The 25,792-nt window shown below is 46.7% G+C and overlaps 1 protein-coding gene across 1 annotated transcript in view; it reads left to right on the top strand.

The window, feature by feature from the left end:
- Positions 1-25,792, top strand: part of TNFAIP8L3 (TNF alpha induced protein 8 like 3) — a 60,924-nt gene that overhangs the window by 13,097 nt on the left and 22,035 nt on the right. The gene's annotated exons all lie outside the window — the stretch shown is intronic.

Here is a 25,792-nt window from a genome sequence, read left to right as displayed (position 1 = left end):
TTCCAGTTGAGTGCAGGAAGCTCCTGCAGCCAATCAGAAGCCGCGCCTTGGTTTCCAAACATTTTCGGAAGTCGAACGGACTTCTGGAACAGATTCAGTTTGAGAACCAAGGTATGACTCTACTCTCCTAATAGGAGAACTAGGGGCGTACCAACGAAGCTGGATATTGGAAGATTCGGGACAGGACTTCTTCACACATTGCATGGAATTCACTCCCACAAGAACTAGTGATGGCTCCCAACTCGGATGGCTTTAAAAGAGTTTTAGGCAAATTCGTGGAGGGTAATGCTATCAACGGCTACTAGCTGCGGTGGCTATGTTGCACTGTCAGAACGCCTCTGAATACCAGTTGTTGAGAATTCCTGTTGCTTCACGTCATGTCTGTGAGCTTCCAGGAGTCATCAGGTTGGCTGCTGTGTGAATAAGATACTGGACTAGATGGGCTGGATCCAGCGGGGCTTTTCTGACCCATTAATGCCCAGAGTGGACAAATTTTAAGGACCTCTGGTTTTTGGATGGCCTCTAAAAGGACTTTCCTTCTTTTCCTTCAACGAAAAACCTTGCCACCGCTTCATGATGGCTAAGCCGCATTGCGTTCCTGGCACAGGATGCCCCTGGGAACAGGGCAGTATCCTGACCCAGCCTTGTTTTCAAGGGCATCCTTGAGGAAAATGTGACTATCCATATTGTGGCTCTTTAGCAGCTTCCCAGGCACAAGCTAGTGCTCTCTCTCTCTCTCTCTCTCTCTCTCTCTCTCTCTCTCTCTCTCTTTTCTCTCTCTCTCTCTCTCTCTCTCTCTCTCTATTTCTCTCTTTCTTTCTTTCTTTCTTTCTCTCTTTCTTTCTCTCTCTCTCTCTCTCTCTCTCTCTCTCTCTCTCTCTTTTTCTCTTTCTCTCTCTCTCTCTCTCATATTTCTTTTCAACAACAACAAATCGTCCTTTCCCCTAAGCACTCCATGGCAACCAAAACTCCAAAACAAATGGCAGGACAAACCTGGTTGAGCCCACCTGCCATTTGACTCTTCCTGCCCTAGAATTGACTCCCAGCGCTGAACGTTACTCCTGACCATGACATGCCTTTCTTATGTAAGCGCATGAAAGATGTGGCACCCGCCTTTCGCTTAATTTCCTCTTCTCTTCCCGTTCCTTCCCAGCCACCCACACTTTTACATTGTGTCTCTCAGACTAGAAGCCATTATCTGAAATTGCACACGGCCTTGAGTGCTTTGGCAGAAAGGCAGCATGGATTGCAGTTTGTTCATTTACAGAGGAGCCCAAAGCAGGGAGATAGATCTGTCAGTGCAAAATCCACAGCATCCAAGGAGCTACAAGTGCCGCAGAACTTGCACCCAAGTCCAGCAATTCTGCCGCACCGCACAATCCACACGCATGGATCCTGGGAGGCCCACCGGCCCCGCCCACCTCAGGGCAGCCAATCAGGGACCCAAGCACACAGCACATGCTCCAGGACGACAGCCAGAACAAACACGTGTGGTGCCAGCAACACCCAAGCACACAGATATTGAAACCCCTCATCCCCATCATGCATCACTCTGTGGCCTGGAGCAAGGAGTGTGAGTTGGCTCACCCTTGGAAGCCGTGATGCCTCTGCAGGGTCATCCACCAAGGCAGCAGCATGTGAAACAAGTGGCGTAGTGTGGGTTGCTGAAGCCCGGGGCAGACAACCCGCCGATGCCACCTAAACACCACTGCACCTGAGCCACATGGGACCAAGCTGAACAGCCTGCCTGCCTGCCTGCCTGCCTGTGGGCAGGGGGGAGCCTGGCTGGCTGACGTGGCCCTTGGCAGGCAAATCTCCCTGACGCTCAGGGAGAAGAGCATGGGCCAGGCCACGCTGGGGTTGCCCCTCGCCTGTGTCCCTCTGTCTGCACCCTCTCACCGTTTGCCAGGGGAGGGTGAGGATACTCATGGAAGCCGGCACCTGTGTGGGGGCACCTGGTTGTGCCCCATCAGAAGTTTGTGCCCTGAGCCACGGCCCCCATGCTCCCCCCCACCTATGCCACTACGAAACACCACTACCACAGCAGCGAATGCAGAGGCGGCAGCTAGGCAGTCTCCCAGCTAGATGCCTTGGCAGGTAGTTCCACCAACTGGAGCCAGTGTGGTGTAGTGGTTAAGAGCGGTGGACTCGTAATCTGGTGAACTGGGTTCGCTTCCCCGGTCCTCCACATGCAGCTGCTGGGTGACCTTGGGCTAATCACACTTCTCTGAAGTCTCTCAGTCCCACTCACCTCACAGGGTGTTTGTTGTGGGGGAGGAAGGGAAAGGAGAATGTTAGCCGCTTTGAGACTCCTTTGGGTAGTGATAAAGCGGGATATCAAATCCAAACTCTTCTTCTGATGGAGTGGCTTAGAGACCTCGACCTCCAAAGCTCACCTTGGCTTGTGGAGTTTGCTTGCCTGAGCCTAAGAAGCTGTTGCCCCATATCAAACCTCTGGAAAGGCACCCACCACATAAAACTGCATCATCACATCCCTGACACTTTCGCGAGAGTGCCAGCTTCAAGGCGGCGTCTGTCTCCTGCCAGAAACACCTGGGCTCCTGCTTCTCCTAGCTCACCTGCGTCACCTGCAATATTCCTTGCCAGCAACTATGGGGGGGGGGGATGGATGACTTTGTACGGGAGGCTGCATTCCAGCCATGCAAAAGACAGCTTTTTACACACACACCTACTCTTTCTTCTAGGCAACCAAGAGGCGTTATTTCTGTCCCAGAATAGTTTGTGGAGCAGGATCAGTGAGGGGTTCTGACCTGGCGGGAATGGGCTGAGGAGAGTGCCAGGGAACAGACAGAGAATCCTGAACCCTCCAACATTTTCTCCGATGAAAATAGAGGCATGCTCTTTAATAATAATAATTCTATTATTTATACCCCACCCATCTGACTGGGTTTCCCCAGCCACTCTGGGCAGCTTCAAACAAAATATTAAAATACAATAATGCATCAAACATTAAAAGCTTCCCTAAACAGGGCTGCATTCAGATGTCTTCTAAAAGTCTGGTAGTTGTTGTTCTCTGGTGGGAGGGCGTTCCACAGGGTGGGTGCCACTACCGAAAAGGCCCTCTGCCTGGTTCCCTGTAACTTGGCTTATCGCAGCGAGGCAACCGCCAGAAGGCCCTTGGTGCTGGACCTCAGTGTCCAGGTAGAACATTGGGGGATAGATACTTATCACCTTGGCTTGGGGGTCACGTAACTCCATACCCTCCAACAGTTCTCCAATGCAGATAGAGACGTCCTAAGGAAAAGCGGGACATTCCGGGATCAAATCAGAAACTGGGACAGCTTCTGTAAATCTGGGACTGTTCCTGGAAGATAGGGACATTTGGAGAGTCTGCTATCCAATATAGCTACTTTTCCCAGGGAAAGGGTGCCTGTAAGCACCCTTTTAAAAGCAAGCACTTACTGTGTAGCTTGGCTCTACCTAATGCAGATTTTGCACATGGGGGTTCTTGATTGCCACCCAGGAAAATGACAGCAAAGTGTTTCAAGGGTGGAGAGCCAGGCCTGACCCCATCCAGCTCTGCTTTCGATTGGCATGTGTCTCTTCTTTTAAAATTGCCTTTTGCCTCTGCTAAAGCGTGGCTAAGAGATGCTTAGGCAACCGTTGCATATATCATGATACGCTTTGCGTATTTGCTAACCCGGCGACACCCACGCTGTCCCGGCACAGTGTGAAGCGTGGTATCTGAAAAGAGCTTACGGTTTTTGTGTGTGTGTGTTTGTGTGTGTGTGTGTGCGCAGGCACAAGAGAGGGAGGAGAAGCCTTATGTTACGGCGCTTCTCCTGCCCTTACGAAACCCGGTGCTCAAATTACAAAATTGCTGTGTAAGTCGGGGAGAGCTTGCATGTAATTAGCGTTTCAGCTGCATCGCATCTCGGAGCTGGAATGGCTTCATCCTGGCCCCATGCCCTGCCACCCACCGCCACCACCCCTTACACACACACACACACACACACACACACACACACACACACACGGGTTTGGGAGAACTTCAGCCAAAGTCCATGGGCATGAAGCCTGTGACAGCCTGACAGCTGGAAGCCTAGACAGAGTCTGCACACAGCAGCAGCGTTGTCTCAACCCATTATCTGCCTTGTCCCAGGATTCTGCCCATTGTCAGCCTCAGCCTTCCGAGCAATTTTTGTGTCTTTCCTTCTGGCACGAAAAACGGCGATGATGATGATGGTGATTAAATTACATGATGGATCATCTCATCTTGATCAGGGAAGAAAAACGTTGCCAGTAAACACAGTATCGGATTTATACGTTATTTATTATCATAACTAAGGCTCTAAAGCCACGGCATAATTTATTTGTTTTGTCCAGTGCTTTTTATTATCTAATTTGCAATGCCTAAGAAATCATTTTTCTTTAAACCGTTTAACATGCTTTATGACCAGCATTCTCATCGTCCCCTTTTTTTTTTAATAGGGGGGGGGGTGTAATTGAAACCAGTTTCGAATTATGTCTTTCTCTTACGCAGAACGGACACTTGCGGCTTTTCTTTACCGAATTTCCCTCCCCATGTGTAAGAATTTCCTTTCCTGGGATGGCGTGTCACTCTAGAGAGCTATGTTTAAGTTATTGGGATAAATTTAAAAAGTGCTTAGTTAAATTCCACTCGACTTTGACATCTTGTTTGCCAGCTGCAAAGGGTTTTTTTTTGGGGGGGGGTGACAATCCAGTTGGGGGTAGCTCAGTTGGTAGAGCATTTCACTCTTCAACGCAGGGTTGTGGATTCAAGTCCCATGTTTTGGCCAAAGATCCCTGCATTGCAGGGGGTTGGACTAGATGGCCAGAATCACTCTACAATTCTGTGAGTCTGTGAATCCAGCAATTCTAGTAGAGGGGTGGCGAACCCCTGTCCTTTCAACACCCATCCTAGCTGAAAACTGGCCGTGCTGGCTGGGTCTTAATGGGAGCTGGTGTTCAGGAACATCGGCAGAGCCAGTGGTTTATCACCCTCTTCTGTATGAACCGTAGAATCATAGAATTATAGAGCTGGAAGGGTGATAAGCCTTGGTGGGCTTGAACCACCAAACCTTCTGTTTAGGAGCCAGACCCATTGACCTGATACCTTCACTCGCCCTTTTACAGGTGCCACAAAATAGGTAAAGGTAAAGGGATGCCTGATCATTAGGTCCAGTCGTGGCCGACTCTGGGGTTGCAGCGCTCATCTCGCTTTATTGGCCAAGGGAGCCGGCGTACAGCTTCCGGGTCATGTGGCCAGCATGACTAAGCCGCTTCTGGCGAACCAGAGCAGCGCACGGAAACGCCGCTTACCTTCCCGCCGGAGTGGTACCTATTTATCTACTTGCACTTTGACGTACTTTTGAACTGCTAGGTTGGCAGGAGCAGGGACTGAGCAATGGGAGCTCACCCCAGCGCGGGGATTCGAACCGCCGACCTTCTGATTGGCAAGTCCTAGGCTCTGTGGTTTAACCCACAGTGCCACCCGCCCATCCTGTATTTTTGTATGTTATTCTTCTCCCCAACTTATCTATTTTTTGATAAGCCTGGGTGGGCTTGAACCACCAACCTTCTGGTTAGCAGCCAGATGCACTGACCTGCTCACTTCAGTCGCCCTTTTACAGGTGCCACAGAATACCCATCCTGTATTTTTTGTATGTTATTCTCCCAAACTTAACTAATTTTTTCTACACCTTCCCCCTCCCAACACACATATATGCACATTACTTGGCTGGAGAAGAGCCCTGTAAAATCCAAGTACAACTTGGAAAGGCTGAGTTCAGGTTTGTGCGACTCTTTGTGACTCCATGGACCAGAGAACGCCAGGCACCTCTGTCCTCCACTGCCTCCCGCAGTTTGGTCAAACGCATGCTGGTAACCTCGAAAACACTATCCAACCATCTCGTCCTCTGCCGTCCCCTTCTCCTTGTGCCCTCCATCTTTCCCAACATCAGGGTCTTCTCCAGGGAGTCTTCTCTTCTCATGAGGTGGCCAAAGTACTGGAGCCTCAGCTTCACAATCTGTCCTTCCAGTGAGCACTCAGGGTTGATTTCCTTCAGTATGGAGAGGTTTGATCTTCTTGCAGTCCATGGGACTCTCAAGAGTCTCCTCCAGCACCATAATTCAAAAGCATCAATTCTTTGGCGATCAGCCTTCTTTATGGTCCAGCTCTCACTTCCATACATCACTACTGGGAAAACCATAGCTTTAACTATACGAACCTTTGTTGGCAAGGTGATGTCTCTACTTCTCAAGATGCTGTCTAGGCCTGTCATTGCCCTTCTCCCAAGAAGCAGGCGTCTTTTAATTTCGTGGCTGCTGTCACCATCTGCAGTGATCATTGAGCCCAAGAAAGTAAAATCTCTCACTACCTCCATTTCTTCCCCTTCTATTTGCCAGGAGGTGATGGGACCAGTGGCCATGATCTTCGTTTTTTTGATGTTGAGCTTCAGACCATATTTTGCACTCTCCTCTTTCACCCTCATTAAAAGGTTCTTTAATTCCTCCTCACTTTCTGCCATCAAGGTTGTGTCATCTGCATATCTGAGGTTGTTGATATTTCTTCCGGCAATCTTAATTCCGGCTAGGGATTCATCCAGCCCAGCCTTTCGCATGATGAATTCTGCATATAAGTTAAATAAGCAGGGAGACAAAATGCAGCCTTGTCGTACTCCTTTCCCAATTTTGAACCAATCAGTTGTTCCATATCCAGTTCTAACTGTAGCTTCTTGTCCCACATAGAGATTTCTCAGGAGACAGATGAGGTGATCTGGCACTCCCATTTCTTTAAGAACTTGCCATAGTTTGCCGTGGTCGACACAGTCAAAGGCTTTTGCATAGTCAATGAAGCAGAAGTAGATGTCTTTCTGGAACTCTCTAGCTTTCTCCATAATCCAGCGCATGTTTGCAATTTGGTCTCTGGTTCCTCTGCCTCTTCTAAATCCAGCTTGCACTTCTGGGAGTTCTCGGTCCACATACTGCTTGAGCCTTCCTTGTAGAATTTTAAGCATAACCTTGCTAGCGTGTGAAATGAGTGCAATTGTGCGGTAGCTGGAGCATTCTTTGGCACTGCCCTTCTTTGGGATTGGGATGTAGACTGATCTTCTCCAATCTTCTGGCCACTGCTGAGTTTTCCAAACTTGCTGGCATATTGAGTGTAGCACCTTAACAGCATCATCTTTTAAAATTTTAAATAGTTCAGCTGGAATACCATCACTTCCACTGGCCTTGTTATTTGCAGTGCTTTCTAAGGCCCATTTGACTTCACTTTCCAGGATGTCTCGCTCAAGGTCAGCAACCACACTACCTGGGGTATACGAGACATCCATTTCTTTCTGGTATAATTCCTCTGTGTATTCTTGCCACCTCTTCTTGATGTCTTCTGCTTCTGTTAGGTCCTTTCCACTTTTGTCCTTTATTATGGAAATCTTTGTACGAAATGTTCCTTTCATATCTCCAATTTTCTTGAACAGATCTCTGGTTCTTCCCATTCTATTGCTTTCCTCTATTTCTTTGCATTGCTCGTTTAAGAAGGTCTTCTTGTCTCTCCTTGCTATTCTTTGGAAATCTGCATTCAATTTCCTGTATCTTTCACCATCTCCCTCGCATTTTGCTTGCCTTCTCTCCCCCGCTATTTGTAAGGCCTCATTGGACAGCCACTTTGCTTTCTTGCATTTCCTTTTCATTGGGATGGTTTTCGTTGCTGCCTCCTGTATAATGTTACGAGCCTCCATCCATAGTTCTTCAGGCATTCTGTCCACCAAATCTAAATCCTTAAACCTGTTCCTCACTTCCACTGTGTATTCATAAGGGATTTGACTTAGATTGTATCTTACCGGCCCAGTGGTTTTTCCTACTTTCTTCAGTTTAAGCTTGAATTTTGCTATAAGAAGCTGATGATCTGAGCCACAGTCAGCTCCAGGTCTTGTTTTTGCTGACTGTATAGAGCTTCTCCATCTTTGGCTGCAGAGAATATAATCGATGCTGCCCATCTGGTGATGTCCATGTGTAGAGTCGTCTCTTGTGTTGTTGGAAAAGCGTGTTTGTGATGACCAGCTTGTTCTCTTGACAGAACTCTATTAGCCTTTGCCCTGCTTCGTTTTGATCTCCAAGGCCAAACTTGCCAGTTGTTCCTTTTATCTCTTGACTCCCTACTTTAGCATTCCAATCCCCTATAATGAGAAGAACATCCTTCTTTGGTGTCACTTCTATAAGGTCTTGTAAGTCTTCATAGAATTGGTCAATTTCAGTTTCTTCAGCACAAGTAGTTGGTGCATAAACTTGGATTACTGTGATGTTAAAAGGTCTGCCTTGGATTCGTATCGAGATCATTCTATCATTTTTGAGATTGCATCCCAGTACAGCTTTTGCCACTCTTTTGTTGACTATGAGGGCCACTCCATTTCTTTTACGGGTTTCTTGCCCACAGTAGTAGATATGATGGTCATCCAAACTGAATTCACCCATTCCCGTCCATTTTAGTTCACTGATGCCCAGGATGTCAATATTTATTCTTGCCATCTCATTTTTGACCACCTCCAACTTACCCAGGTTCATGGTTCTTACATTCCAGGTTCCTATGCAATATTTTTCTTTACAGCATTGGACTTTCCTTTCGCTTCCAGGCATATCTGCAACTGAGCGTCCTTTCGGCTTTGGCCCAGCTGCTTCATCAGCTCTGGATCTACTTGTACTTGTCCTCCGTTCTTCCCCAGTAGCATGTTGGACGCCTTCCGACCTGAGGGGCTCATCTTCCAGCGTCATATCTTTTATATGCCTGTTGTCTTTGTCCATGGAGTTTTCTTGGCAGGGATACTGGAGTGGCTTGCCGGTTCCTCCTCCAGGTGGATCACGTTTGGTCAAAACTCTCCACTATGACCTGTTCATCTTGGGTGCCCTGCTCGGCATAGTTCATAGCTTCTCTGAGTTCTTCAAGCCCCTTCGCCACGGCAAGGCAGTGATCCATGAAGGGGTGCGTTCTTCTAGGAAAGTGCAAATTAGGTTGGTTCGCCTTCAAAAATACAATCTGAATTTGACCTCGGCCCCTGCCATCCCTGCATATCAGTGGTCCTAGCAATGTTTGTGGATTGTTCTCCCAGACATTTCTGGAGAAATGTATTGCTCAGTCCACAGCAGGCCGTTTTGAAGATCCTAACCCCCACAGAGTATTTTCCTCACCAGAGTTTCTTTTCTACGGATACCTTTCTCTTGTACGTGAGAAATATAGGGGGTGACGTGTGTATTTGTATGTTTGCATTTAATGTATCAGCCTCTGAAGACGGTTCGGAAACTTCAGCTGGTGCAGAATTCAGTAGCCAGGTTGCTCACCAGAGCAAGACTTCTTCATGTGTCACCTCCTTGAGAGGTCCAGAGGGTGGCAACACGAGAACGGGGCCTTTTCTGCAGTGGCTCCCCATCTGTGGAATGCTCTCCTCAGGGAAGTTCACATGGCGCCTTCATTATACACCTTTAGGTGCCAGGCAAAAACGTTCCTTTTTAACGAAGCCTTTTGTTGATCCGATTTACATCCTATGCCCTTTTAAAATGTGTTTTTTTGTGTGAGGGAGGTGTGCTATTGGGTTGTTGTTTTTATTTCTATTAGGTATTTTGTGGTTTTATATCTTGATTTTATTCTGTGAACCGCCCTGAGACCCCTGGGTATAGTGTGGTATATAAATTATTATAATAATAATAATAATAATAATAATAATAATAATAATAATAATAATTGGTACTAGAGCATTTAATCAGGACTGCAGCCTACAGAGGAGGGGGGGTAAATGCTCTCCCTCTAAACCCTGTCACACAAACTGTGTTGGCATTGGAAATCTCTCCGAAGTCAGTTGTTAGTCCTGGGAGGGAAGCAACATTAGAAGAGTCTAGACCAGGGGTCAGCAAACTTTTTCAGCAGGGGGCCAGTCCACTGTCCCTCAGATCTTGTGGTGGGCCAGACTATATTTTGAAGGGGGGGGGGAATGAATGAATTCCTATGTCCCACAAATAACCCAGAGATGCATTTTAAATAAAAGCACACATTCTACTCATGTGAAAATACCAGGCAGGCCCCACAAATAACCCAGAGATGCATTTTAAATAAAAGGACACATTCCACTCATGTAAAAACACGCTGATTCCTGGACCATCCGCAGGCCAGATTTAGAAGGCGATTGGGCCAGATCCGGCCCCCAGACCTTAGTTTGCCTACCCATGGTCTAGACTCTAGACCAAGTCAAAGGCTCATCAGCCAGCATCTATTCTTGCAGGATGCAACCCAGCCTATGGGAAGCCTGCAAGCTCGAACCCAGTTCAACAGTGTTCTCCCCACATGGGATATTTGCCCTTTCTCTCAACAAACAAAAAGCCTCAAATTTGTAACCTTTCTTCAAAAGGGAGCAGCTCCAAGCTTTATGGCAGGTTTATGGTTGTTTATTCATCTTTCATGGTGGCAATTTAAAAAAAGGGGGGTGCCTCCGCATGTTTGCATTTTGATCACTCTCTTATTTATTTTTCTACACTTACTTTCTGTTAACATTCAGCCACATGAGTCAGCAAGCAGTTAGGAGGGAGGGGAAGCCTGGCTAAAAGGAATTGACTTAGCGACGCACAACAATTCAAAAGTGTTTTGTAAAATATGTGGGCAGCATATTGAGGGAAAAGTTTCATAAGCCACCGCAGGCTGTTCTCCAGCAAATAGATTCTGCCGAGCAGTTGAATAACCGCAGAAGACCCTTTTGCTCTCGGAGGTTCGTAATCCTCACATTCCATTTTAAAGAAACAAATGCATTCCTGGGGGTAGTTTGCCTCTCTGTGCTGTGTTACCATTAAGGACTCCTCCAGCTGACATGAGCATTCATCCAGATTTGCTTGTACAACGCTTGCCGGGCAATTGGACCACATCCGGTCATTCCTGAACATTCATTCAGATCTGTTTAGAGGCAAATTATATGACAAGGAACATCCATCCTGATTTGCCCTCAGGTCGTACCATCAATCATTCATTCAGCCCAATGCTTTTCAGTGGATTTCCCCATCATTCTCCTAACTGCAAACATCCCATTTTGTTCTATAAAAGTGGATGAGTTGTACAAGGGTGACAGACTGCTTTCATCTGCTATTTTACATTTGTATTTTATTGTGGAAATTCTAGGTTCCTCCTCCTTCTAACTTTTGGTCTTTTCTCCTTTTTGCCTGTCCATTCATTGTCTTTTCTTCTACTGTGATCCTAGTTTAAGATTTCTTTCCCGCCTTGTCCCACATTTTCTCCATATCTCCACATATCTCTTAAAAGGTAAAGGGACCCCTGATCATTAGGTCCAGTCACGGACGACTCTGGGGTTGCGGTGCTCATCTCACTTTATTGACCAAGGGAGCCGGCATACAGCTTCCAGGTCATGTGGCCAGCATGACTAAGCCGCTTCTGGCGAACCAGAGCGACGCACGGAAACGCCATTTACCTTCCCACCGGAGCGGTACCTATTGATCTACTTGCACTTTGACGTGCTTTCGAACTGCTAGGTGGGCAGGAGCAGGGACCGAACAATGGGAGCTCACCCCATCACAGGGATTCGAACCACCGACCTTCTGATTGGCAAGTCCTAGACTCTGTGTTTTAACCCACAGTGCCACCCGCATCCCCCACATATCTCTTAAAGGTCTGCAATTCCTGAAGACTACAGGTGCAGGGAACCTCAGACCCAGGGCCCAAAGGTGGCCCCCAAGACACTGTCTGGCCCTGGAATTCTCCTCAGCCACAGCCTTCACTGACCCTTCATTGTCCCCCAAGTGCTTTTGCCTGGCTGAAATGTGTATTTGAACTCTGAGAATGCTTCTTTCCTTGTGGACCTCAGGCTGAAACATATTCCCTATCCCTGTTTTACCATGTAAGATTCATATTCCTACATATCCCCATCTTTTTCCCTTCTAGTTAGGACTCAGCTTCCTTTATGGGTTTATGGGGGCCCAAAATGTGTTGTTTTTTGTGTGCGTTTCCTTTCAGAGAACTAGTTCTGCTCACTCACTTAAAGGGGATTGAAACAAAACTGTAAATTAAATAGTTAAATAATTACTTGGTACGTATAAGCTAATATACTGTAGGATCATAAAATTAATCATCACACCACCATCTGCAAGTAAGGAAATTCATCAGCCATCTGACAGTGAAAATTCATTAGCACATTAGAGAATAAAGATTCATTAGCAAGAGCAGAGGAGAGAAGGGAAAGAAGGAGGAAAGGGGGGGTGACAAAAAAATGTTTATTTTATTATTTACATGGTTCTCTCTCCTCCCCCCCCCCCCCCCGCGGATGATGCAGATGGCGCTGTGGGTTAAACCACAGAGCCTAGGACTTGCCGATCAGAAGGTCAGCAGTTCGAATCCCCGCGATGGGGTGAGCTCCCGTTGCTCGGTCCCTGCTCCTGCCAACCTAGCAGTTTGAAAGCACGTCAAAGTGCAAGTAGATAAATAGGTACCGCTCCAGCGGGAAGGTAAACGGCGTTTCCATGCGCTGCTCTGGTTTGCCAGAAGCGGCTTAGTCATGCTGGTCACATGACCCGGAAGCTGTACACCGACTCCCTCGGCCAATAAAGCGAGATGAGCGCCGCAACCCCAGAGTCGGCCATGACTGGACCTAATGGTCAGGGGTCCCTTTACCTTTACCTCCCCCCACTCCTCATTTTGATTCCCAACTAGCCCGTGAGGTAGGCTGGACTTAGACGCCATGACTGGTGTGCTTTGTGGCTGAGTGGAGATTTGAACCCTGATCCCAGTCCCAAACCCTCAACACTATACCACACCAGCTGTTATTCTTATATTAGTCCAAATAGTCGTATTGTTAGGAAATTTCCAGTTAATTCTGTTACCACCTATAATACTGTAAATTTCAGGTCTCTCCTTTAACCAGTATGAACCCTTATAATCTTGTTCGTTTTGGTGGCGCCTGTAACAAAAAAAGAAAGAACAGAAGATTATCTTCTTGAAGAGAAAGTTATAAATAGATGTCAGTGACACAATTCTTCTATTCCTTCTCTCTCAGTAGGGCAAGAGGTGATCATCCACAGACCAGATTTTGCCCAGTCACTGATCACAGGCGGTACCCAATTAAGTTGTACTCGAAGTAGATGCACTGAAGTTAATGGGGCTAAGTGAGTCATGCCCATGCATTTCATTGGGTCTACTCTGAGCAAAAAGTTGTTTATTCATTTAACAGATGTGTAAGCTGCTGCACAGTTTGGGGCAACGGCGCTGTGGGTTAAACCACAGAGCCTAGGACTTGCCAATCAGAAGGTCGCCAATTGGGCCACATATGAACAACTGGTCATGAAAGAGGAAGGAAAGTGGAAAATGAGGCCGTACGAGCAGGTCAAGAACCAAGTTTATGATTGGCTACATTACTTCCAGATAAATGACATGTTTAGGAAAGATATCAAAGATAAAGGATATGCTGATAAAAACTCTAGATTCCAAATTGAGATCCTGGAAAATAATATAAAAACTTTGTCTAAAATGTACAATCAGTTACTGGACTGGAATCTAATTGATGAGGAAGTCAAGCCGGTAATGACACACTGGGCCAAAGACTTTGGCCGTAACATCTACTTCGAAGAATGGGAAAAACTATGGAAACAACATCTTAAGTTTACGGCTTGTGTGACACTTAAGGAGAATCTAATGAAAATGTTCTACCGTTGGTATATGACTCCCGTTAAATTAGCCAGAATGTACGGATCCTGTAATAAATGCTGGAAGTGCAAGGAAAGAGAGGGGACCTTCTACCATATGTTGTGGGAATGCCAAAAGGTTAAAGGGTTCTGGGAGAGTGTGTATAATGAAATGAAGAAAATTTTAAGCTATACTTTTGTTAAAAAACCCGAGGCATTCCTGCTGGGATTGGTAGGAAGGGAGATAAAAAGGAAAGACTACAAGCTGTTTCAGTACGCAACAGCGGCAGCAAGGGTCCTGTTAGCTAAAAATTGGAAATTAGAGGGTTTGCCGACAATTGAGGAATGGAGATCAAAATTACTAGATTATGTGGAGATGGATAAGATGACAGGGAAAATCAGATATATAAAAGACCAGAGGTTTGTAAAAGATTGGGAAAGTCTTACGAAATATCTGGAAAATTTAAGCGATGGACAGATAACACTAGTGGGTTCTAAGGGAGCTCTGTAAGAAGCAAAGGGTAATGTCTAAAGAAAAACAGATGAACTAGAATGATTAACGGCATTACAAAATAAGAAATGCGGAATTATTTGCCTTTATTAATACGGATGATTTGTGGAAAGGTTGGAGGAAGTCACTTTTAAAATATGTGTGATACTAAGTGGAATATTATAGTCTGTCTTGTATTTTGATTTATGTAAACTAATAAAAATTACACATGAAAAAAAAAAACAGAAGGTCGGCAGTTTGAATCCTCACGACGGGGTGAGCTCCCGTTGCTCGGTCCCTGCTCCTGCCAACCTAGCAGTTCAAAAGCACGAAGTGCAAGTAGATAAATAGGTACTGCTCCGGCAGGAAGGTAAACGGTGTTTCCACACGCTGCTCTGGTTCGCCGGAAGTGGCTTAGTCATGCTGGCCACATGACCTGGAAGCTGTACGCCGGCTCCCTCGGCCTGTAAAGCGAGATGAGCGCAGCAACCCCAGTCAGCCACGACTGGACCTAATGGACCTTTATGAGATAAAAAAATAGAAGGCAATCTCTTTAAAAAGAGCAGAACCATTTCTAAAGATGTACTCCTAATATCTCATAAATGGAGGGGTCACACTGCTGGGGGGGGTGCCAATGTGGTACCCCCCCCAGGGGTGAGTGCACTAGCCACAACCCCCTGGCACTGTAGGCATTTGATACTAGAGAAACCCCTTTGAGAAGCACATTGCAGGATTAAAAGCTAGGTTACCTTAATCACTGTTGACATCTTTTCGCAAACTGTGCTGAAGACAATTTAGATGAGTTCTGACACCGTGAATCGTGCCGTGTCGGATGGGGAGCGGCGAAAGGAACAAGAAGGAATTCCTGTTTCCCCTTTGAACAATGCAGCTAAAGAGGAATGTTTTTCCAGCCCTCTCATTTGCTTCTGATTCAGGCTGTTTAGCTCTTTGGCACTAACTGCAACTCTGGCATAAAAATAGAAGCCATAATTCAAAACTTCAACAATTCCCCCCCCCCTTTTTTTAAAAAAAAAGAAGAAGAAGTGCTCATTTGTCTATTGTAAAGAGATATATTTTTTCATTCCGCAGTAAGCGTCCCAGAAACAGATATTAAACAATTTGCTCATGGTTGTTTAATAACACGCAGCATTTATAGATCCTCTTTTCTTCTTTTACTCTTTGAAGCGCTTTATTCACATCGTTGCAATTGTCCTTTCCAATTCCCTGGAAATTGGTTCCCTGGGATATGGACTGGGTGCTTAACAGCTCAGGGAATTGTAGCTCCAAGAGGGAAACAGGGGTCTCCTAACGACTCTCAGCTCCCTGAGCAAATTATAGCTCCCAGAATGCTTGGTGGGGAGCCATCATTGTTTAAAGTGTTGTGTTAATGTTTTAGATATAGGTGCAGATGTGGCCTTGATAGCGCTTGGCAGCTGCAGTTTTTATATGTGTTAGCAATATGGGGAGGCGGTTGCTGCCCTCTTCCTTGGCAGCCCCTCTTTATTCCGACACATACACATGCAGAATTGAATCTGTGGTGGTAGTGTTATTGCAGAAGCCATGGGGAATGTTCACTGCCTTTTGAATTAACTTATGCACTGTTACCTTCTAAAGAAGGTAAAGGCGGTAAGACTGTTGAGCGCAAAGTCAAGAGTAGTGGTTCTCAGGGAGTGGCTGCCACACTGGTGTGGCAGGAGAGAATGGCAAGTGTGGCAGGAAGATTCAAGAACAATCAAAAAAACATTTAAACCAGTGGTAGGCAACCTAAGGCCTGGGGGCCGGATGCAGCCCAATCGCCTTCTCAATCCAGCCCACGGATGGTCCAGGAATCAGCGTGTCTTTACATGAGTAAAATGTGTCCTTTTATCTCTGGGTTATTTGTGGGGCATATGTGTTAAGTTAAAAAAAAAAAGTAGAGACATCACCTTGCCAACAAAGGTCCGTATAGTTCAAGCTATGGTTTTCCCAGTAGTGATGTATGGAAGTGAGAGCTGGACCATAAAGAAGGCTGATCGCCAAAGAATTGATGCTTTTGAATTATGGTGCTGGAGGAGACTCTTGAGAGTCCCATGGACTGCATCCATTCTGAAGGAAATCAGCCCTGAGTGCTCACTGGAAGGACAGATTGTGAAGCTGAGGCTCCAGTACTTTGGCCACCTCATGAGAAGAGAAGACTCCCTGGAAAAGACCCTGATGGGAAAGATTGAGGGCACAAGGAGAAGGGGAAGACAGAGATGGCTGGGTAGTGTTTTCGAAGCTACTAGCATGAGATTGACCAAACTGCGGGAGGCAGTGGAAGACAGGAGTGCCTGGCGCGTGCGCTGGTCCATGGGGTCACGAAGAGTCAGACACGACTAAACGACTAAACAACAACAACAGCAACATGTGTTAAGTTGTGGGTGAACATATCAGACAACACAGCGATTCTTCAAACAGCACTTGTTTATTCACAGGCCCAGAACAGAACTGGGCTGAAGAGTTCAGCCAACCTGCTTATATAGAGCTCAACTACAAAGCAACAGTAACAACCTTTTGTAACTATCCAATCACTGAACATCACTTTCAATTCCTTATTTGCATATGTGGACCTGAGTGAAAACTACCTACAGTATCCCCCTGCTGGCCCAGGGTGAGAACGTCAGTACATAACAATAGGAATTTGTTCATTATTATTTTTTCAAAATATAGTCCGGCCCACCACATGGTCTGAGGGACGGTGGACTGGCCCACGGCTTGAAAAGGTTGCTGACCCCTGATTTAAACATTTCAGTATAATATAGTACAGTATAGTATAGGGCTGTGTGATATATCGATGAATCGTCCAAAATCGGTTTGAAGTCCGTATTGTGATATCAGTTTCATAATTTTTTGACCTGGCAATATATCGCCAATCATGATGTGTGTGTTTGTGTGCTATGCAAAAATTGCAATGTGAGGGGGAAACAGTGAAGCCAGCCCATGCTTCTACAGAACTCCATCCATCTTTCAGACATCGTGATATATCAGTTTGTCATGATGTTTAGCTGGTGATATATCGTGATGCTGAAAACCAAATATTGCCCAGCCCTAGTATTGTATTGTATAATATGTGGCGCTGTGGTCTAAACCAATGTTTCCCAACCTTTGGTCTCTAGCTGTTTTCAGACTACCATTCCCATCACCCCTGACCACTGGTCTTGATAGCTAGGGGTGATGGGAGTTGTAGTCCAAAAAGAGCTGTAGACCAAAGGTTGGGAAACACTGGTCTAAACCACTGAGCCTCTTGGGCTTGCCGATCAGAAGGTCGGCGGTTCAAATCTGTGCTATGGGGTGAGCTCCTGTTGCTTTATCCCAGCTCCTGCCAACCTAGCAGTTCGAAAGCACATCAGTGCAAGTAGATAAATAGGTACCGCTGTGGCAGGAAGTTTCTGTGTGCTCTGGTTTCCGTCACGGTGTTCTGTTGCGCCAGAAGCGGTTTAGTCCTGTTGGCCACATGACCCGGAAAGCTGTCTGTGGACAAACGCCGGCTCCCTCAGCCTGAAAGCGAGATGTGTGCCGCAACCCCATAGTCATCTCTAACTGGACTTAACCATCAAGGGGTCCTTTACCTGTATCATATATATATATATATATATATATATATATATATATATATGCAGAATATGGATAGATATCTTTTAAAAATGAAAGCAAGACCAAGGCTTCTTTACGTTGATGAGGAGATGAGAGTTCATTTGTCTCAAATTAGACCGAATATAACTTTTCGTTGAGCTTGTACACATACTTAAGGTACATCTATAAGAGGCTCATTTATAATTATTATAAAGTAGGCAACCTCAGCCGTCCAGATGTTTTGGGACTACAATTCCCATCATCCCTAACCACTGGTCCTGTTACCTAGGGATCATGGGAGTTGCAGTCCCAAAACATCTGGAGGGCTGTGGTTGCCTATGCCTGTCTTAGAGATTCCCTAACTGCACAACTGTTAACTTATTCATCTGACTTCATTAGTCAACTAAACCTTGCAGGCTTAATAATAACTATTTGTGGGTTTCACCCCAAAGTCAGCTTCAGCAGATGGATTCAGGACTTTTGCAAAGGAAGGGAGGTTTAAATCCCCCCTCAGCCCCAACCCATGCCTGTTCAGATCCCATTAATTATCAGCCCCTTCCACCTTTGAGCTGATAGAATTTGCATTTTAAAAGTTCAGCTCTCTGCGCATTTGATGCAGATACACATTCAAAGTCAGGTGCACTTTCGTCCTGACGTCAGAGACGGTTGCGCGGGAAGAGCTTTTGATGGAGCGCACCCAGTCAACACATTTCTTCCCTGCGTAGGTGGACTGAAATAATTTAGATCGAAAGTGGGAAGGGGGAATGATGGCAGCAAAGAAAAAGGCCACAGATCGGGTGCGTGGTGCAGTGGTGAGAGGCGATGTATGAAAAAAGCATTTCATCTTCTTCCTTTATTCTGAGCTATTAAGCCTTAGACTGAGTCAGATCTCTGGTCCATCTAGTTTGGTGCTGTCTCCACCAACTTGGCAGATCAGCAAAGGTGACTGTGAACATTTCAGAAGACCAATTTGCAGTGCTATGCATTCCGCCAGGCGTCGATCCACTGACACCTTCCGAAGCAGATACCCATTTTTGCAAAGCAATTGCCTCTCATTTAATGTTTGTTTTTTGCTTGTTGTTGCATACATTGGTCTGCACACTTTACCCCACGATGTGCATCTTTGTACACATTATGTGATGGCCTGGGAATCCGATTCAGAGGCTGAACCAGAGGAATCCCAGCCTGCACAGGAGTCCCCGCCTCCAGGGCCGGCTGAACTGGGGCAGGGCCTTGGATCTGAAGAGCTTGCACCTGTGCCGGATCCTCAGGAGCAGGCACCAGGTGATTCCACTCTAGCTCCAGAGGTGATTAAGGACACAGTGCCTACAGGTGCGCCTCTCCCGGCCCTGCCAGAGGAAGGAGAGTCTCTCCCTGGGTCCAGTAACTCCCCAGCCTCTCCTGAACTGCAGAGGCTTAGGGCAGAGAGGCGGAGGGAGCTGGTTTCTCCCAGGAGGAGTGCTCGCCTTAAGGCCAAGAGAGGCGGGTCTCCTGGGGGCCGGGGCCGCCCCTGACCTCAGAGCAGATAAAGGCCAGTCAGCCCAGTCCCAGGTTGTGGGAGCAACGTCGTTGTTGAGTACCTGCTCCTGCCCGGACCCAGACCTGACTCTCCAGTGTTCCTGTCCCCGCCCGGCTTCCTGCTTCAGACCTCGCCCCGCTCCTTGTGGACTGTTTCCAGGCTAGTGACCCAGGACCGGACTTTGACTACGCCAACGGTAACCTTCCCCCCGGGACCAGCACACATTACTTGACTAGAGAACTGCATTGCTAAATTCGAGGAACCACAGATTTTGCAGGATGCCCATGTTTCCGTTATCACTCTGTTTCTGAAACTGTGGCTTTGGTAAGGTAAAGGTAAAGGGACCCCTGACCGTTAGGTCCAGTCGTGGACGACTCTGGGGTTGCAGCGCTCATCTCACTTTACTGGCCGAGGGAGCCAGCGTACAGCTTCCGGGTCATGTGGCCAGCATGACCAAGCTGCTTCTGGCAAACCAGAGCAGCGCCATTTACCTTCCTGCCGGAGTGGTACCTATTTATCTACTTGCACTATGACGTGCTTTCGAACTGCTAGGTTGGCAGGAGCAGGGACCGAACAGTGGGAGCTCACCCCGTCATGGGGATTCGAACCTCCGACCTTCTGATCTGCAAGCCCTAGGCTTTGGTAGGTCTGGCTTTAAATGCAGTGAATCTGCTTTCTCTCCTCTCCTGTGGTCAAAGTATCCCTCCAGGATTTCTAACAGGGGACAGCAGGGGTTGAACCTGTGATGTTCTCCATGCCAAGCTGTTGCTCCGCCACTGAGCTGGGATCATTTCATGTGTTACTGTTCCCACAATGCATGTTTACCTGGGGAAAGTGAATTGGTGTATTTCTAGTCAGAGAATAAAATACAGCCAGATTGATTCGCCCGAGGGAACCTCTGTAGTTTGATTTGTGCGCATGAGAGTGTGGGCAGAGAAGCATCGAGAGCAAGAAGATGGGGAGTTTCGTTTGATTGCCAAGTGTGTGGGGGCAGACTGGTACTCTGTTTGCCGGGGGGGGGGGTGGAATTGAATCTACTTCAAATGCTTCTCATTTTATGACTGTCATTATTAGCGTTCGTCAATATCTTTCCAGAAGGTCATTTGAAAGAGCCATTAAGTAAGTTCGAGTGGGTCTGTTCATATTTTTCCTGCTTTCCTGCTTTTTTTGTTTTTTAACGCAGCCTGTTCTGTAGGGAAAGGAACAATCGGCAATTGCACGGCCTTTTTGCAAACGTATCCTTTTGAGAAAGCTTCTTCTGCAAATGAGGGTGACTATTGTTATGATAATTATCTATTAAAGTTGTATATTGCTTTTCATCCAAAGCTCTTGGGGTGGCTCGCAGCATAAAATACAGAATAAAACCACAAAGTGCATAATACAAACAAGAACCAACCAATAACCCGCCCCCCCCCACTCCCACAAACACATTTAAAAAGACTACTTTCTTTTCTTTCTTTTTCGGAAAAAAGAAAAGAACGGAGCCAAAAGGCCAAACAGGTTCAGAGAGCAGCAGTCCCACTGTTCATTACATGAAACCAGAACTCATCACATCTGGTGACTTTTTCATTGAATGCGCAGAACTGCACAAGGCAGGAAGGGAATTGTGGATGGTAGCCAACTCACATGTCCCAACAGTCTAAGAATTTCCATGGAACGTCCCTCCCAGCTTTCCTGCCTGTATGTGCCTCTCCTTCTCACCATGCTCCAGGGGTTTTTTTCGGGGTCCCCTTAGAATATCTCACAGGGGTTGGCTAGGAGAGAGGGAGAAGGCCCATTGCACAAGCTGGAAATGGGGTGTTACACTTGGGGCTACTTTGCACGTAACCCTGTGCCTTTCTGCCTTGTCCATTGGCTGCAGTTGGCATGGTCAGAAGGTCTCAGGTTCAATCTTCACAATCTCCAACTGTCAGTGGCTCCTGGCTGGTTGCCCAGGAAAGTATAAAGAAAAGGAAGAGTTTCCTACCGTCCTTTTTCATTTCAATCTTTACAGAGAAAGGCTATAGAATGCAGCCTGTTGGATAATGGTGGTGTCCCATGTGAATCTCCACACACACACACCTGTCTCTCCACTTCCTCATTCATCATCATCATCTCCTCTTCGGGTGCTGCTACATGCCCTCTGTCTTTGAGCTCTTTGTTCTCCTACTTTTAAGGCTCGTCGGTTTCTGGGAGATAGAGGGTCTGGAATGCTTTCTAGTGACAACGTGTCAACCAGCTGCTGCTTTGGTTCTCCCATTATTTCCAAACTTTCCCCCTCATCTGCCTCTGAGCTGCAACCTCCTGCAAGCCCCTGTTGTAAATCTATACTGCCTTCCTCTTCTTCCTCCCAATGCCCAGTCCCAAGTAGGCTTGGGGATATCACCTGTTCTCACAGACTGGTTGGATTCAGAGGAATTCTCAGCTAGAGAACCCCCAGGAAAGAAGGCTAAGAGCCCTGCGAGTGGTGGTTGGACAAAAGGTAAAAGGTAAAGGACCCCTGGATGGTTAAATCCAGTCAAAGGCGACTATGGGGTTGTGGCACTCATCTCGCTTTCAGGCCAAGGGAGCCGGCGTTTGTCCACAGACAGCTTTCCGGGTCATGTGGCCAGCAGGACTAAACCGCTTCTGGTGCAATGGGACACCGTGACAGAAACCAGAGCGCACAGAAACACCGTTTACCTTCCCACCTCAGCAGAACCTATTTATCTACTTGCAGTGGTGGGCTTTCGAACTGCTAGGTTGGCCAGAGCTGGGACAGAGCAACGGGAGCTCACCCCGTCGCAGGGATTCAAACCGCTAACCTTCTGACCGGCAAGCCCAGGAGAATTGCACGGGGGAAGTCAAGCTACAGTTGTGCCTTCCCCCTGTGCTGCATTCTTCTCCAGAGCCATAAGGACAACAACTTTCCACTTTCTCATGGCCTGTAGGAAGCTGTCTCATATCAGGTTGGCTCACTGGTCCATCTGGCTTAGTATCATCTATGCTGGTTGCAGGAAACCCTTGCGGCCGCCACCAAGCTAAACTACAACTCCCACCATCCCCAGCCATTGGCCATGCTGACTGGGGCTATTGGGAGTTGTAGTTCAGCCATATGAGAAGGGCCAAAGGTCCTCCGCCCCTGTTCTATGCTGATTGGTATTGACACTCTAGTGTTTCAGAAGTGAATCTTTCCCAGTTCTACTAAAGGAGATCGAATTTGGGTGCTTCTGCATGCTCAACATGTGCTCTGACAGCTGTCCCAGGAGGTTACTTATCTGCTTCTAATATTTCTTGCAAACTCTTCCTTTTTGGGCTATAGCCAACGAAAACGACTTCGGGCGGCTTCGTTGCACAGCGCCTAAAAGCTATTTGACATTATAATCAGATGCAGAATGGAATAGTCATTGATTTTCTTTAAGATTCTCCTGCTTTTACATCGTTAAGCGGAGGAAGGAAAACAGACCTGACGGGGAATCAAAACTGTAACGTGGAAATCTATTAATACCCTTTCAATAAAAGCCGTGTCCTGCTTCTTGCGCTCTTCAGTCTCTGACCTCAAACCCTCAACAGTTGTTAGCAAACTGGCTGCGAGTGAGAGAGACAGAATGATTTTGCTCGTCCAAGATGGCTTCCTCGTTGTCTCCTGTGACACTAGGACAGGAGTGGGCCTGTCTGGGCCTCTCTGTGTGGCCATGGAGACTCTACCTGGGCCACCCTGATCGACACGCTCCTAGAGTGTTCGGTCTGGGAGGAATGTATTCTTGGATCGGGACCATGCCTCTTCGTTGCCTAGATAGAAAAGGGTTTGTGTATGTATGGAACCCTCTGAATTTTGGGTGGTTGAAATGTAATCCAGGATAAGAGAGACATGCATTTATCCCCCTCACTTTAAGCCTCCTTAATCGTACATGCCTAAGTTTGTGGTCATTCCAGCAAATGCTGGCCTTAAAGGTGACCCACCAACATTTCTTCAATGAAAATAGGTATGTCTAATAATAATAATAATAATAATAATAATAATAATATCCTGTCCACTCTGGGCAGCTTCCAACATATATAAAAACAAAATAAAACATTTTTAAAAATAAAAATTTAAAAGAAACCTTCCCTATAAAAGGCTGCTTTCTGACGTCTTCCAAAGAATGTACAGTGATACCTCGGGTTAAGAACTTAATTTGTTCTGGAGGTCCGTTCTTAACCTGAAACTGTTCTTAACCTGAGGTACCACTTTAGCTAATGGGGCCTCCCGCTGCCACCGTGCCACCACCGTGCAATTTCTGTTCTCATCCTGAAGCAAAGTTCTTAACCCGGGGTACTATTTCTGGGTTAGCAGTCTGTAACCTGAAGCGTCTGTAACCTGAAGCGTCTGTAACCCAAGGTACCACTGTACAGTCATACCTTGGTTTTTGAACAGCTTAGTTTTGGCTCCCAAATGTCGCAAATCCAGAAGTGATGTTCCGGTTTGTGAACTACTTTTGGAAGCCAAACATCCGATGGGGCTTCAACAGCTTCCGATTGGCTGCAGGAGCTTCCTACAGCCAATCAGAAGCCGTGTTTTGGTTTCCGAACGTTTTGGAGGTTGAACAGATTTCTGGAACGGATTCTGTTTGCCTTCCAAGGTCCAACTGTATAGCTCCTTATCCCCTTGGCTTGGGGGTCACATAACTCCATACCCTCCAACATTTCCCCAATGAAAATAGGGACGTCCTAAGGAAAAGCAGGACGTTCTTTGATCAAATCAGAAACCGGGATGGCTTCTATAAATCCAGGACTGTCCCTGGAAAATAGGAACACTTGGAGGGCACTGTTATTTATTTATTTTTACTTTTATTTTGGCTGCCTTGGCCATGAGTCCAAAACCCTGTCTTCAAATCTAGAGGGACCCAATGAAGAGATTCTTGGATATTTCAATAGCCTTGCAGGAGATAGTATCTCAGCCTTCCCAGCTGCACCCATTAAAATTCTGTCTTCAGCATCTGAAGGCAGCCTTGCACAGTGGTACCTCGGGTTAAGTACTTACTTTGTTCCGGCGGTCCATTCTTAACCTGAAACTGTACTTAACCTGAAGCACCACTTTAGCTAATGGAGCCTCCTGCTGCCACCGCACCCCCGGAGCACAATTTCTGTTCTCATCCTGAAGCAAAGTTCTTAACCTGAAGCACTATTTCTGGGTTAGCGGAATCTGTAACCTGAAGCGTATGTAACCTGAAGCATATGTAACCTGAAGTACCACTGTACTTTAAAATGTGCAGGAGCTTTTGACTGCATCTGTTTACCTTCATTTTCTGCTTTTTCTTCTCTGCCTGGTCATCCAGTAGGAAAAGACCACCACTTCTCTGAAACAGATGCCGCTTCTTAAACACAAGCAAACAGCCCACCATGCAGGAAATCCAGATTTGCCCCATCGCTGGGTTGGGGAAGCTGGTCCTGTTGGATTTCTGCCTGGTAGGCAGCTGCTACAAGCAAAGAGCCTCTGTCGGCCAAAAAGGTGGCTATAGTGTAGGGAAATGGGCTGGCAGCTTGCCTTCAAGAACAAACCAAGTCTTATTCCAACTCACATGCCCAGTCACTAAGAAAACCCGAAACCTGATCTATCTTGGGGGGTCTAGGGAGCAACTTAGCAACTGCCTGTGCCTTTGTAGGAAAGGCTGCTTCTCTCTTCAGAACCGCAGGTCAGGATTTTTTGTTTTCTCTTGGCATTTGGGCAGTCTCGAAATACTGCAAGAGAGATGAAGGTGAAATAGACCCACTGGCTTCGAGAAGATGGAAACAGATTTTTGGTCATCGTTATGCAGCGGCCGAGCCGAGGCCCTATTCTGCCCTCCGCTTCCCCTGCCAAATCTTCTGAATGGCGGGGCAAGTTCATGAATGAACCAATGAATAACCATTTCTTTTTTTCAAAGCCAGTTCCCCATACAACGTTTTCAAAGCACCCACCCCATTTCGCTCCCCCTCCCCACAGCTTTCTCTGCTTTGGCTAGCTGGCAGGCCAGAGCGCTCACAGTTCTGGGCGTCTCTCGCCTCCCTCCCCGTCAACGTTTATTTGTGTCCTACCTCTGAATTGCAAGAAGCTAATCGGAAAGCGTTTGTGGAGCAATGATTCACAGGAGGAAGGGTGCTGAGCCAAGCCCTGTTTTTCGCTAGCCTGCTTCTATCATGGGAAATCAGAGGTGGTGGAGAACTAGATTTGACCTGCATCTCCGCACCGCCCAACTGTTGTTGTCATTAATATTTCATTTATAAAAAGATGGTGACAAAATAAGAAAGAAAGGGAGTGAGGATGGGGAAAAAAGAAAATAAAATGCAGGTGTTTGTGTTCTTATTATCCTAATCTTCTTCTTGTCACTCATAGCCGAGTAAGATTGTCTTCCATAAACACGGTTTTAACAGTGAGTCTGTAAGTGCCTGTGGAGGCCAATTCTGGATCCACACATCCTTCCACAGTGAGGACATAGGTTTCCGGGCAGGAGTTGATCAAGGTGAGGGTTTGCCAAATGTGCCTTTGTCTTAGCACATTTCTCCCTTTCGTCCTGAGTTTGAGCATCTTCAAAGCCCATGACACCTTTGGTCAAGGCTGTTCTCCA

The sequence above is a fragment of the Podarcis gaigeae genome (genome assembly GCF_964106915.1).
Source record: "Podarcis gaigeae genome assembly, chromosome: 14".
Classification (NCBI taxonomy): Eukaryota; Metazoa; Chordata; class Lepidosauria; order Squamata; family Lacertidae; genus Podarcis; species Podarcis gaigeae.
This window is presented reverse-complemented; position numbering and strand designations above follow the sequence as displayed.